The sequence below is a fragment of the Aptenodytes patagonicus genome, chromosome 1 (assembly GCF_965638725.1).
Source record: "Aptenodytes patagonicus chromosome 1, bAptPat1.pri.cur, whole genome shotgun sequence".
Lineage (NCBI taxonomy): Eukaryota > Metazoa > Chordata > Aves > Sphenisciformes > Spheniscidae > Aptenodytes > Aptenodytes patagonicus.
In genome coordinates, this window is record NC_134949.1 from 1,370,392 (window position 1) to 1,386,326 (window position 15,935).

At 45.4% G+C, this 15,935-nt stretch overlaps 1 protein-coding gene across 1 annotated transcript in view; it reads right to left on the reverse strand.

Annotated features, from left to right (window-relative positions):
* The window catches only part of LOC143163974 (uncharacterized), a 135,867-nt gene extending 128,589 nt beyond the window's left edge, over window positions 1–7,278 (reverse strand). The window contains exon 1 of the mRNA XM_076345973.1: window positions 7,243–7,278. The gene's annotated coding sequence lies outside the window, so the exon portion shown is untranslated. The remainder of the gene's footprint in view (window positions 1–7,242) is intronic.
* Window positions 7,279–15,935: the final 8,657 nt, after the last annotated feature.

Below are 15,935 nucleotides of genomic sequence, written 5' to 3' on the forward strand. Positions count from 1 at the left end.
CTAATGCTCTGAGGTGTTACAGAGCCACTTTCATTTCTAAAAAAGCATGATTTTAAAGATAACCTCATCACCTCTGGTGGCCTGAGTTACAATTTTGGATGCCTGGGAGCCGGTAAGAGACTCAGTTACAGGGCAGAGAAGGACAGCTCTCACCCGGGGCACTGGATATGCTGGGGGTCCTGTTAGGCTCCATTAGCACCAGTTGCCCAAGGAGTTGGTGGGAGAGGAGACAGACACGCAGCTCCTAGTCTGCATGGGGCCCTGCGAGCTCAGTGCTTGCTCTGACGGGCAATACAGCACAGCCGAAGGACTGATCAGATGTCACCGAATTGTAAAAATCACAGTTCAGGTTGGGAAAGGAGCCCCGGAGGACCGATTGTCTGATCCCTTCTCCAAGCTGAACAGACCCAAATATCCAAGCATGTCCTCTCACGTCATGCTCTCCAGCCCCCAACCATCTCAGTGGCCTCCACTGGACTCACTCCAGCATATCAATAACCTTCCTGTAGTGGGGAGCCTGAAATGGGACGTCGCACTCCAAATGCCATCTCACAAGTGCCAGACAGAGGGAAGGATCAGTTCCCTGGCCCTGCTGGCTTCACTCTTTACTAATGCAGCCCAAGATGCAATTCGCCTTACTCGCTTCAAGGACACCCTGCTAAGCACAATGCCCAGCCCTCCTTGCTCATTCTGCGGGGTAGTTTTTTTTTAACCTTATAATGTGTATTTCTTGGAAAGGAGGCATGTGCTGGTGTGTTATATCTCAGCCCAGGGCTCTCCATTCACAGAGATCACATTTTACATCAGCTCCTTCCCCCTCGAGCAGCAGATGCTGCCTGTACTTGACAACCTTTCCATCCATACCTGTCCCACGCCAGCTTAAAATTACAGCTTGAAAACTCAATTTGGAGATGCGGGGAGAAACGGAGGAGCTCCTGGGCTTTTTTATATTTAATGTTGCTCAGCAAGTCCATTTATCTTCCCTGTCAAACTGCACATTTCAGCAGCGTGCAGCCCCTGCCATTCCTACACCCAAAAGAAAAGTATTAAACACCTGATCACTCCAAGACCTCAGAGCCTCCTTGTGTTCTGGGACATATGGATGGAAGTAGTGGGAAGGGTCATACATCTCACTGTCTTCACACATACCCTGGAGAAGGACTGAGAAGTGACTCACCAAGAAGCCAGTCCCTGCAGGATGGGGAGAGCAGCTGCGTTTACCCTCAAATTCGTGCAATGAATGGACACTCAATCCAGCACCCACAGCCTGGTGCATCCTGATTGCAACCAACAGATGTTAAGGTTTCACCAGCTGAGGTTATGGTCCCCATTGGAAACATCTGAGCACCCTCCACCACCAGCAACTTACACCAGGTTCAACTGCTCATGTCGCACTTTGCTTATCATCAACACCAAAAAGTCTACCATTCCTCTGCCAAGTATCATGGTAATCCCTGCCCAGAGCTCTGCTTTTGAGGGAGAGAGGGCTGGAGGCACCAGATGTTTGAAATCACAGCCAGCCCCACCTCAGGGCAACGCACCACGTCTTCCAGTCCACAGCAAAACTGCACAGCAAGGGAGGCGAGTCAAGATGATGGTTGAAAGCAGAAGAATGAAACCCAGTAAAAATGCAAGGTTCAACATTTTAATACCTCACGTCTTCCTCGTGCATTGTTTGGAGCACATGAACCGAATCAAACACTTCCAGCCTGTGCCAGGTCACAGGCTAGCTGAGATGTTTCCAACAGGCAGCGATCAAAACACAGCCTGTACATACTTTCTTCTCGTAACCTTTCTGCTTGGTCTCAGGCTATTAAAGCAACTGTAGCGTGGCTCTGGGGGCTGCCAAGGGGTTATGAAATATCTCCTCTCCGGACTTCCAGTTCATCTCTGCTCAAAACTGAAATCCATTAGCATCTATCAGCTATTTGATGCTCCACGCAAGGGGAATCCAGTGGCTAAGATACCACCTGCACAGAGGTGATGGACCAAGGAGGACTGGTCCCCCAATATCTGATAGGATATTCAAAGGGAAAGAGAGCTCACCCTGCTATTCCTTCTAAATGCTGGCTGGACCCAGGTGGGCTGTGCAGCACCTTGTGAAGAGCCAAAAGCGTTATCACATCAGCAGAGTGCATGCTGGGTCAAACCAGACCCTCGTGAAACAGCAGTGATTCTGATGGATTGTCACCTCCGGATCCAGGCTAACACCACACAGTACCTATTTTTTTCTGTCTAAAACACAGCATTTTGGGGTTTTGTGGGTAGGCTTCACATGCAAACTTTCTCTCCTTAGAGCATATCAGGTTCATCAGTTACCCAGCTAAAGAAACTTTCTTCTCAGTGTCAGACTGACAGGGTGCCAGACTTGCCCTATACAGATATAAAGGGCCATGCCTTTGGGCACTGATGTTCCCCTATCTGGTATCCCATGATACCAACCCAGCAAACACTGACCATCAAGAATGACCAAAGCAGATCCTTAGAGCCATATATGAAATACATGGAAACGGTTTCTGCCTTCAAACCAGTGTCACCACAAGCACTCCTTTCACTGGAAAGGTAAGAAATGACAAGTGTGAAGGGCCACTGGCCTGAATGGGCCTCCAGCGAATTACCTGGAGTGACAATGTGGAGCATCTCTTGGTGCTGCTGAGTTTACTGTGGGGAAGAAGAGGACATTTATCTCTTGTGATGCTAAGCCAGACCTCCAGATTGGCATATGGCTCGCTCTGGAGATACCCATATGCTGCCTGGAAACCATCAAGATGTTCTATAGCTCCCCTATCCCAGCATGATCCCCCTCTTCCCACAGGCAATCTTGCATTTCCCTCCCCATCCCAGCCTTGCTGTGTCAACCTCTGCCCTTCTCTTGCAGTGTCACCTGGAGCTGAAGGGACCATCCCTTTGCTTTTTGTTAAAGACACCTGCAAAGACATCTTTGTATGTCTCATCCATCCCTTTCTGCTGTTGCTAAAGGGCTCCAAGTCTTTCCTCAGTACCTCAATCTTTGAAAACACTCTCAACATGATTTGCCTGTGGGAACAAAGCAAATATGGTCAGTCTATTTGTACATCTATATCTTTGGGCTTTTACCATTATCCCCACAAAATTCCAAGCCAAATTTCACAGAAATCAACAGCCAGGAAGAGTCTGTAAGTGTCTTGGCCCAAACATCCCAACTACAGGAAAAATCAGCATGTAGGTCCCAGAGAAACCAAACAGAAGGGAAAACTCAACAGTGAAGGTGATATCACTTGGGACACCATGGAGTGGAAATACCCCTTATTAAATTCCAGATGAATTAGGAACCACTTGTTCAGTTCAATCCCAAATGGGATGCCGTGGAAGGCACATGTACCTATGCTGGCTGGAGAAAATGCCTTGAGATTAAAAAAAATCCTCTAAACAAGAAGTTACTAAATAAATGAAATTAAGCCCGATCAGAAGAAACAGAGACCTCCCCCAGTCCTACCCCTTGGAAATAATACAGAACACATTTCACTGACTGTAGCTGAATGCTCTGCAGGAGGTACAGGGAAATACCCTGCTGGGATACATTCCCTTGCCATCAGGATACCACAGCAAGACGGGACTGGGAAAGCTGGGCTGGAGTCTCTGTTGTACTGGTCACACATCCCATTTCAATTATTGGCACCGCTTGGTAGCCCGGTTCACTCTCACGTCAGGCAACTGGACACACAGCAGATGTTAGAAATCGGAAACATGGCAGGTGCTAAGTCCCAAAACCACACTGGGACAGCTCTGCAAGGAGCATAACACAATGTTTCCTCATGTGATGGCAGCATTTTGTGCTTTCTGTTAGGGACATCTAATCTAAAGCGGTTGGGTGGTTTTCACCAGATGAGGATGTGGTTATGGTATGCACCTACTCTGTTCAGCCTTTAGCAAGGCAACACGGACACACTTGGTAGAAGCAGAAGTAAGACCTTCTCTAACTTAGATATAAATGCTTGTCCCAATCTTGCAAGATGCTTCAAGTCCAGAAAGTCACTGTTTTTCAATTCCCATCAGTCACCACCCACAAAGTTCCATGGGTCTTAAAAATGACAGCAACTGGCAGATCAGAAGAGTAGGGGGTAAAATATGCAGTAGATCATGGCTGGCCTGGGAAGTACTTTCATGAGTTCATTGAGCACAAAGAAACAACTTCTAAACATCTCCAGCCAGATATGGACAAATTACCAGGATCACCAAATTCGCCCCAAATTTTAGTGAGAGCTCTGACGGTTTGACCTTATCCATCAAGATGTCAAAATGAATGGTGGCTGAAGGAAACCCTGTTTCCAACATGATCAGATGTTGAAATGAATGTAGCATGCCTGGTCCCTCAAAAATGAACCTGTCAGCTTAAAATTAACTATCAGCAGTCCAAGCCTGGAAGGCAGCAGGATGCACTGCCAAGTTGCCTCAGACACAAGCCATGTGTAATTTGATCATATTTTTCATTATTTAGAGCAGACTTCTTAAAAATTCTGTCTCAGCTGAATTTTAAGTAAGTTCCAGAAGTTTATGCAATTTGGAGAATGGGAGTAGAAGAAATGAGCATCTTTTTCATCTGAAGAGGGACAGGGAACAGAACCCTCCACCCTTCAGAGGTGTTGCGTCAGGAGTCACTGGGCTAAATACAATCCCACAAATTGGTAATTAGCATCCTTGCAACTAGTATCCTTGCTGTCATGGACAATACCCATTGAACTTCACTCAGTCACAGATTTACCTGGAAAGCCCTGGAGCGGGCTTTACCCCAACCACGACTGATGGCCAGCATGGCAAACACATCGTGCAACACAGTCGCACCACTGTCCAGCTGTCCTATCCCTGCTGCCTCTGGGCTTTTACTGACCACGGGCTTATGTCGCAGTAGGAAGCATCAAGTCCCTTCCACCAAACCTGGTTAGGGTGGGTTAGGCTGGGCTAAACCACCCATGAATCGTCAGTATGGTATCCTGCTTGGAGATGTCTAACCTGGTGGCAACGACAAGAAAGCAGGATAAAACACTACACTTTTGGGCTATGGAGCCTCATTCCCAGACCATTAGGCACTTTGGTGCTAGCATCCTTTGCAGGCTAAGAGCTAACGAAGGATTTTCTTTCCATAGTGTAACAAAGGCAGATTTCATGTCTTCAGCAGGAAGCTCCTTGCTCTTGTAGTGGGAGTATTCAAGAGCTGTTTCTGCAGGACAGCGGTTTCCACAAAGGGTCATGAGACTGGAAGCACAAATGGATGTGGGATCGCAAACCTAGAAGTGGGATCACAGAGGGAAAAGTGCGGGCAGCAGGAGTGTACAAGGGCCTCGCAGGAGTAAGCGAGTGTACAGGGCAGTGCTGTGCATTTGAAGTCCCTTGTATTCTAGAAAGCAAGCAAAGACCTACCTAAAAATCATCATCATAATTTTTTTCTCAGATGAGAGTACCTACAATTTACAAGGCAAGAAAACAAAAAGCTTTTAGTGCATCCCAACTGAGCAACTATGAGCAACTCCAATACTCATACCTCTGCAAAGTGAGCAAAGAGGAGCCTTCAGCACTCAGCCTGCCAAGGTGTAACTAGCGAAAGGATGCCCAAGTGGTCAGATAACCAGGTTGGGTAGCTCTGCTCAGCACTATTCATGTTTTCCAGGAGCAAAAGGGAGCCCCAAAGCACAGCAGATTCCTGTCATAGCTGCATTCACTCGAGATGTCTCTCAGAAGGAGCAAATCCTCACCTTTCACCTGGGCTGGCATTTCTGCTTCACACTTGCACATACACACCTGCAACCTGAGTATCCTGTGGAAGCACTTAGACGTAACAGTAAACTCAAAGTGACTGATCTACAGATAATTTACCTTGGCAAGGAGGGCTACAAGTCAGCTATCAAGTGGACTGACAGACGCTGCACTCCCATACACAGGACTGAATAGCTTCCCAGGATACTGGCATGTCTACAGCATCAAGAAACTAAATTATTAGGAACAAAGGTAGTGGTGCCTTAACATAGAGGCTGATGAGGACGTGCTCTAAAAGGACCCCAAAACCCTTCAGCCAAACTAATGTTCCCTCCAACCTGCATGTGGTCAAATGTCACTTTATGCTGGATCACATTGCCAGAATTAAAAGAAGTTGAGAGGGAAAAGAATAAATGGCTTCTTGCCTTCTTGTCTATGTTTCTGGAACACAGAAAGGGTGTCCTCTGTTATCAACCCTTCCTAGGGTCACTGCATAGCTCTTGGTGTCGTTCTAACCACGTGAAGAAGAGGTTGTGGCTGCGCTACAGGGAATTAAATGAACAGTAGAGGTGAAAAGAGGGATAAAAGCCATTTATGTCATGAAACACCATCAGGCTGAGACTGCGACTTTGGAAGAGAAAGAAATGGGGACAGGATAAAACTGGGTGCCACATATCAAACTCTTCACGTGGTCAAGAGCCGTTCGGCCACATACCCTGCACGGCTGAAGGGTGGGAGATGGCACCATCTTCCCTGGCCTCCCACCACTCCTCAGTAGGTCACAGGCAGACTGGGCATGCCGAACGGCTCCAGGGCAGACTGGTGAGTTTGGCTTTCTCCTACCCACAGCTGGGGACCCTGATTACTTGCCAGCCCCTGTGCTATCCCAGCCTTGATGACAGCCATCTAACACAATGCTGGTACAGGACCCCAACTGCAAGCCAGGTGCAGCTGAGCACTGCATATAGATTGCAATTCTGAGTTACACGGATAGACAGAATAGCCAGAAAACATTAATAATAATTAATGTCACTTTTATACATGAGATTTTAAGCCCCCACTTCAGATTTTATCCACCCTGTAAATATTAGGGTGCAGGATTAGATCTAATGCAGGAGGGCAAATTATCCCTAAATGTGCATCATACCCAGCACACATCTCCTGAATCGAAGCTCCCCAAGAATATTTAGGGGACCTCACAGATCTCCTCTTTTTTGCCATGTTCCAAACATGTTTTGCTAAAAGTAGGATTTACCAAACTGAAAATTCATTAAAAAGTCACAGTATAAAACTCCAGCACAGAGACAATAACAAGATACAGAATAGCCCTCACTTTCCCCCTTTGCAATATTTTTTGCAGTAGTCTGAATCACAATGAGAGTCACATTATCTCATCTCCTCACTTTGGACTGTGACCCACAGTGACTACAATATAGCTCTTCCATTTTCACTTACCTTGTCCGTAAGACACAAAATGAAAGGGGAGCATCTGAAATTTGGCAACCCACGCACCTGTAACGCTTTTCAGACTGCTTCTTCCTCTGAAGCCTCGCCAAAGACTGAGATGGAGCTTGAAAAGGGAAGATGAAAACTCCAGCCTCTCTGGAGGACACACTGAAAATCCTGCAGACTCTGGGAAGACTAAGATAGCTGAGAGTCAGCCCTGCTGACTCTCGTTCTGCCAGAGAGCTGCAGCTGGTGCCAGTGAAATATTTATGCAAAGACAGCAGATGTTGCGAGCAAAGTATGAAGAAAGACATGAGAGCTGCAGTATTAGGTCGGGGCATCCAGTGCAGTGTTTGCTTCCTACAATGGCCAACATCAGACGGTTAACAAGAGTGTAGGAGCAGGACAAGCACATGGAGACACCTCCATCTTTCCAGCCTCCAGTGACCTATAGCTTAGGGACCTTCTGAGGGACAGACTGCATTTTGTAAATGTCTTTGCATTCAATACCTTGTACGAAATTTTCTTCTCTGAATCTTCTTAATTTGGAAACCATTTAAATTTTTATCACTCCCAATATCCCAATGAGTTCCACAGGTTTACTACATGCTGCGTGAAAATGTTATGTCCTTTCATTAGTTTTCAACCTCCATCCTGCTTGTTTCCTTTGTTGCCACTCAATTCTTGCATAAGAAGAAACACTAAAAGTTTTTAAAATCTGGGAGAAACGTTGACTATTTCTTCCCTATCCCCACTGCCATCTCTCAGGCTTGGGAACATTTGTCTGTACATCAATGGCAAGATCAGAAATAACATTTAAGCACCAACAGTGCAACGTGGATAGTACTGAAGTGCCTGTGCTTGTGGAGAGACTGAAGAAACCTGGAAGATCCACACGAGCATCTCTTAACACAGAGGGCAGCTCAGTTCAACCCAGACCTTGGTCCAGCAATAAATGCAAATACTTAGAGCCCTTGGAAATCCCCAGTGTCTGCCTGGCATCAACCCCTTCTCAGAGACCTTGCAGCTAAGCAAAGTCTACAAGAGCACAGTGTGGCCGGTGCCCCAAGAGAGCTAAGCTTAGTTCCCTCCCATATGGGTCAGAGGCGATGGCTAGGGCTCGAGTCTTCAGACGGTCAGCAAATAGGTTTCCCTTGGGGTTGAACCGCAGGGAAGCTTTACCATGAGCCCAGGAGACAAGGAGCAGACTGTAATTCATGTACAACTGGAGAGGAGACTAAGTGCCTTGTGCTAGGAGCAAGCACAGCCCTGCTGAGAAACCCCATCAGCTTTCCCACTGCCTTCAAACCATTCTCCCAATTCTCCACCCCTCATCTTGAGGCAAACAAGGATCATCCATAATCCATCCACCCCCACCAGTGCAAAAGCCACCATAACTGCCCAGTACAAAGGAGGAAATAAATCTCAAATTGTTCATTTTAGTAAAAAAAGGTATGAGGGAGCTGCTGTACTGCTAGCTGAAGGGTTAAATGTGGTGCTACCCAGAGATAACTCCTTTCCTAGCTCATCTCCCAGCTGCTGGGCTCTGGCCTGTTTAATGAAGATTGATTGCCTTCAGGAGGCCACCTCTGTTTAGACTGCCTATGGCCCCTTTTTATTACCCCCACCCACGCAAGTGAACCCAGGACCCAGGCACAGAAAAATTCCAGGCAATGGAGCAGCAAGAGAATAAACTGAGTTTTCTCAGAGCAAACAGAGCCAGGTCTTCCCCAGCCCTTTCTCTCAGGCACGGATTCTCTTGGGTCTAATAACAGCTGAGACACCGACATCGTTTCATCAATGGGGGCCCAGAGAACATTTCATTTTTCCACCCTGACTTGTATTCATGAAGTTTGCAGTAATCTACTGCCTCCAAGGCCTCTTGACTTTAGGTTATGACAGCACTAGGAAACTTGTGTCCTCGCTTCAGCAGCCTCGCTGAGCTTTTACAGCCCCAGACCCGCAGCCTGTGCACACCAGCCTGCAGAAAGGCTAAACGTGTGCTGGGTCTGCTGCAGAGAGCTCCCAGGAGCGCAGGACATCTGCTTTACAGCCCCACCACGAGCCAGTGGGATCCCCACAGAGACAAGAAGGACACGAGATTAGTGATGACCTGGCCAACTAAAGTCCTCAGGCCACGCCTATGCTATTGAATAAGTGGACCAAGGAAATGCCAAAAGATAAAATATAGTTTCTGTCCACAGAGCTAAATTATCTTTATACCCCCATCCCCAAATAGGAGTCATATCTACACTGCCTGGTCCTTGGTCCATGCTCGCCCCAGGCTGGACCTGTGCATTATTTGGGAGTGTGATAGTTTGCTTGGGCTAAAGCCATGCCAGGGACTGTACTAATAGTGGAACAAATTTTCCACCCACTAACCCAGGAGCCCCAATCCTGTGGCATTACCATGCTTCTGGCATGTCATCGACCTCCATAACAGGAGTGAACGAAAGTCACAGGTGGAGCAATAAATACGGTGGACCTAGACACCGTGTCTGTTCTCTGAACACACTCTGGGAGACAGTAAAAGCAAAGAAGTGGAAGAGAGAGCATTGCACAGGAAAAGATGGATGAGAACCAGACATGGGTACATTTCATGTGGGAAAAATAAATTTAGGATAGTAGAAGGTTTCTAGCCCTCTCAGAAGGGATCTTGGAGCAACTTCCTAAAACCTTGTTGAAGCCCATACGAAGTCATGTCAAGTTACTCAGGGAGTGCTGTGGTTTCAAAGGTCTTTGACCATGAGACTTCTTCCGAAATGACAGGTAGGTCCAATTTTCAAAATCCCACATGTCCTGCAGTGCACTGAAACTAAAGCTTGGTGCCATGAGGTCAGGAAAAACTCCAATTCCCATGATGTGGGAGCTAGAAGCAACACAGGTTGGAGAAACATTAATAATGGACACAACACCTAGATAAAAACACGTTAGTGATGGTTTTTCTGGCTTTCACTGAACGAAAAGTCAACTTGGGTCCAAAATTTACAACACACTGAATCAAAACCCCAATGCTGAACAAAGGAAGGTCTGGGAGGCAGACTGCGATGCTGCAGCTTGCAAAACTCTTTAATACCTAAAGATGTATTCCCTTTGAATTTCCTTGTCACCAAAGGCTTTTAAAGCAACAAGCTCTACCTGGAGTGAATGCATAGTTTAGATGTTTAATGATAACGATTCTCTGATGCCTTGAGGGTATAGTGAATTAGTGCAATAGTTCTTCATCTCAAGGCACGAGGGGGGCCAAACCCAGTCTTAAATCATAGAAAATATGAAAAGGTTTGCAAGGAGAGAGTGTTGGCACGGCTTAGCAGGGAGGACAAGCTGAGCTCACCAGAGTGTCACTTTCCAGGGGCAAGGTGGATCAGGACTGAGCGTAGGGAGGGAAGCCATTTAAATAGTTAAATGTTAGACTTCAAAGGAGAAGAAAACATGCCCAGGTTTTGATACAGATAACTCTGATTCACTTTCTGGACAAAAGTAAAAACAGTAAAAAAAATAAAAATCTCTCTTTTCCTCCTCTTTGTGTGCGTTTAGGTTATTTTAATTGAAAGAACATTTCTACGAGAACCCATCAATCACCTCTGGAAAATCATGCTCACTCGCCTAAAGCATGGAGAGACATATCCAATGCGGGAAGACTCTCAAAAGGGAAAAGCGCTTCAGGTTGAAGTTCTTCCAGCTCATTTAAAGAGATGTCAAGTTTAATGATGTTAAGGAATGAGGAGGAGGAAGGGGGAGAGGGCTAAAAAAAAAAAGAAGGTATTTCCAATTTTCCCCCCATCTCCCCCCAAAATATGCCTGGAGTTTTTAGCCTTTACCATTTTTGACAAGTAGCAACACACATAGGCAGTTCTAGCACCAGTACTGCTTGATCAAGGAGTTCTGCTTTGGAAAACACCCAAATAAAACTTGGCAGAGAAAAATAAGAGGAAACAAAAAGGGGGGAGTTTAAAAAGTGACAAAGAGGAGAAAGAAGGCCAGATCCTCAGCAGAGCAGTTTCTTGCATCTCTTTGTCACGGGAGCCCTGCTGCTTTACACTAGTAAGGGACAGGCTCTGAGCATGTCAGAGAAACATTTGTAGGCGAGAAAACCAGCTCATGTACCTCACAGAAAATGAAATGTTTGAGACAGCAGGAATGCCTCCTGCTCCATCCAGAGAAACAGTGATCATTTCTGAAATGCCAAGCTGAGAATGTGCAAGGTGCTAAAATGCATTTAGCAAATAACTGAAATTGCTGAGAAAATATCTACCGAGGAGGGAGTGGGAGGAATATTTGGGGGACCTGGAAGTTTTTGATGGAACACGTAATCCCAAGAATGTGACAATTTAAGGAGAGGAGAGAGACTTACCCCTTCTAACACACCTAAAAATACATCAGTGATTTATTTTAGTTATTTTTAAAGTGACGTGATATCATAAAAGAAATGGAAATTTAAAGCTGACTACCACAAAAGGCTTCCCAACAGAGAAGCAAAAGACTCCTCTCTGGCCAAAGCTGTAGAAGTCCAGGCATTGGGGTCATGTCAAACAAAGCTGGTGAAAGTGGAGTAGCACTTCTTGAATTTCTATTGCTGCACATTCCCAAAACAAAGGTGAAGGAGTTGAGATGGAAAGTTTTGGAGAGCTGCACAGCAACAAGGCGGCTGCTGGCAGAGCAGACTGTTTTAGGACGTGAGTTGTCTCTCCCAACAGTACTCGTTGACATCTGGGTTAGATGAGTTTAGGTTTCAGGCATACAAAAAGGACCTATTCCTTACCATTGCCCTCCCCCAGATATACACCCACCGTGGAGATACATTATATTGGAGAGGAGAAATCGAACTCGCAGGATCTGTTCCCTTCCTTTGCCCTGACTGAGGTGACCTAGTCTCTGCCTTTGTCTGCAGCTTAACTGTCCCCACTATAAAATGAGATTAATAATAATAATCTGTTGAGGAAAAGCGCTGTCAAGGCCTGAGGACTCTGAATGAGGAGTTCATGTTGGAAAAGCTAGGGCAGGTGAGAAGTCCCCATCTTCAGCTGCGCGTTTTCACCACCGCAGTCTGAATGCTCCTAGTGCATATCAGCGGGGATCCAGCTAAACCTCGCCTACGGTAGGTTAAGCTACAAAGGTCTGCACTTTGGGAGGTGCTCAGATGAACAGTAATGGTGTCTTGGCCACGGGATGACAATATTTGCTCACGGGTGCTGAAGAGGTGAGGGCGATAATTCCCCTAACAGTAAAAGCCTAACTCTCAGTACTTCAAGTCCCACAACTGGTTGCTAAAATCCAGTGTGCTCTTTCCTCTTTTGCCCACAAACTATTTCACAGAACAGGCTTGTGATGAAAAACGGTGGAAATAAACCCAAGAGTTCACCCTCTGCATATCCCTTCCCAACTTGTCAGAACTGTCATTGGTTCAAAATCTCTTCTTTACCTTGCAGGGAATTCAGTTACAGGGAACAATTGCTTGGAAGAGAAAACAAGTCCAGTCTTGTCTGCATAGCCAAATACCACAGGAGTTCTTCATCTTTTAGTAGGAGAAGCAGCAGGATTGGATTCAGACATGAGCAGGGTCACAAATGGAAAGGAGAGGAGCCAGATGAGGTATCTCACCTCAGAACGAGCCTTGCAGGGTCTTCAGGGAAATCATTTATAGGTGTCTGAGTGTCTTTTTTAAATGCTTATTGAGTTATTCAACCCCTCTACAACCAAAGCCTTAAACCTGGCACGTGCCTCCCACACTGTGGATCTTCAACATGCTCAAAACCTTATAAACCATCAGGAACCATCTTCTTATGTCTCTCAAGAAAACTGCAGAGAGAGAAAACAGTAAAGTCCAGGCCACGTCAGATGCCAGTTAAAAGGCAGTGAGTCCATCACCATCGCCCAACGCTCAACAGAAGACTTTACCAGTTTTCCCATTCTTTGGGAATGCCCTGAACACAGAAACACAAGTCCATGTGGACTGGAGAGTCCAACTTGCCCGTTCTGAATCCCTTCTCTGCAATGTCCACCATGAGAAATATCGTTAGCGTTGTCATAATGACGTTGTTATTGGAGATGACACATCACACTCTATTTCAGAAGAGACATCATTACTGGTTGGGAGAGAAGAGGTTTGAATGAACAGTGAAATATATAGATAGACCAAAGATACTGTTAAACAAAGGAAGGTCAAGGTGGAGCTCAGATGTATTAAAACTTGTTAATGTCTCCACTTGCAGTAACTCTGTCTAATAAATGGCTTCTCTTTACCTGTGGCATCTCCATCTGACCACAAACTCAAAGATGAAGTAGTCTAAGGTGAAGCCAAAGGTGAAATCTAAGGTAAAATAATGAATTATTTGTAAGCTGTAGTTTATCTAGCTAGGAATCAGGCATTTCGTTAGCTTGCTCTGTTTGCATCTTTCAAAATCTGCCAGGACTGCAGAATTCACCGTCTCAGAGATGCTTAAATTAAACATGCTACCTTGGCAGATCTACTTCAGAGATAGTCACACAATACCTGTGTGACAGCTCCGCCACCACTGATATCCTGCGGTTTGAATAGGCATTTGCAGCACTAAAAGTACAAGCAGTTTCGGGCTGAGCCAAAGGTCAATAACTGCTCTGTGACAGATTCACATCCAGACCAGGCACGGCAGAAGCCCTACAGCCTCTGCACATCAGTGTTTATGTTAGAATTACCTGCCTTTTCCTGGCATGCGTCACATACGTATTGATTAAGAAAACAGGCAAGAATTGGTTTGATTGATTTGCTTCCCATGCATTAAGAACACGATTGGTTTACTTCTCAGAAAAAGCCATGCTTTAGAAAACAAGAGAGCAAGAAAGCCTTTCCGGAAAAGCTCAACTTTGAGAAACAAGATTTTGCCCGTGTCAAAATGTCAAAGTCCCTGGTGTTTTGTCAGATTTTCCACACCTAACAGGCTCAAAAAATGCTTTTCTGGAAATGAAACGAGAGAACTTTTCATGCAAGAGCTTACAGCTCTGTCTGGTTTCCCCCATCATTGTATTTGTTCCCAAAGCAAAGACCAAAAATCTACGATCCTGTGGGGAATCAAAGCCTGACTGTCTGCATGTTGGGGCTGGGAAAAGTGGCAAACTACTACACAAATCTGGCTTCCTAAATTCCCTGTTCTTGTTTTCTCGCTGGCACGTGGAAGACCGCTCACAATGCGGTTCTCGGGCAGAGCTGAAGGAAAGATTTCTGATGCCTTCAGTAAGTCAACACAAAGCCTTCACCCAGCATACTAAGAGTCCACAGTTTTGCTTTGATCTACATTTCAGAAGTCAGGAACTCAAAATACTGCCAGGGCTTATTCAAACCTTGAAGTGCTACAGATTTGTACTAGAGAAGACACCAGCACCCCCCAGCCTGCTTTTTGGGCAGAAACAGACTCCCCAGTGTTTCCATGATGTGAAAACATGTTTTGTTTTATTTCAGCCATCTCTGAAGAAAGTAAAAATAACACTGGAAGAAGGAAGACGATGTTTGTAGGTAGAAGTAATATCTTTTATTAGAGCACCTGCTGTTGTTGGAAAAAACAGATAAGCCCTGGGCAGTAAAGAAAAGCTTTTCTCCTATAGCTGAAAGCTTATTTAATTTTCCAGCTATATTATTTCAACTTACAAACCTCATCTTGTCCATGTCCTTAGACCATTCTGACTGCAAGAACATGGCCTCAAGAGCATTGCTGTCCATTCACAGTACGCAAGACAATTTGGCTGCATTGCCAAAGCGTTAGTATTCACCCCCAGTAGAGAGACAGGGCTCTTGCTCATCGGATGCTTACACTGACATCACTGGGTGTCCGCCTTTCGATACAGTGAAGGCGAACTGACTTTTAAATTACTTTTGAAACGGTATTTTTTTTAAATATTAATATATTTTTTTCTATTTTCTGACATTATTTTGTCATTCATTTCGGTATCATAGAATTGATGTGAGCTGAATTTTGAATGGATTTAATTTTTATTTTAATGGGAGTGAATTACACTGTTAGGTCCTAGATCTGTGATCAGGATCACTTGTGAAGAATACACCAACCTGCGAACAAGGAGCTCGGCACGTTGGTCCAGCATGACAGCTGGGATGAACCAATCTCACTGCACGCAAAGGAGAAAAGGCAAGTCCAGCAACTACATCTCTAGCCTCATACTGAGGTGACCTGGAAGTTTTTGCAGTGACATGAACCCCCATCCCCTAAGAATTAGACCATGAACCCAACAGACTGAGAACTTTCCTCAGCCAGACAATTCGTCCCAGAACCTACCTCGTAGTTATAACATTAAAAAGGATGTTAAGTCTCACTAGCCGAGACAAGACTGCCCTCCCAGAGGTGCCAGGCTACAATGAACAGCTCAAAATGCTTTATGAGCTGACATTTTGGTTTTACTGTTACAGTGGAGCAGTTCAAAAGAAGCAATTTGTTCTGTGGCTTAATGCATTTAGGAACCAAGGTGCGGCACATTTATTGTGGCAGAAAAACAACTTCAGCCCCCACCCTCTTTGAAGCACAAAGAAAGCAAATGAAAGGCAAAGAAGTGAGCACCCAAGGTAGCAAAAGCTTATTAGTGAAGGGAACAGAAAAAATCGATCATTCTGACCTGTGCAGCAGCCGAGGATGTGGAAGCAGGAAACCCTGGAGACGTTACGAAGTGCCAGCAAGCCTGAGCAATTGTCTTTGTTTGTTGCTAATGAGCCATGGTGATTTTTAATAATATATAAACCATTTAAAAGGACTTGATGGGAAGACCAAGGAAGTCAG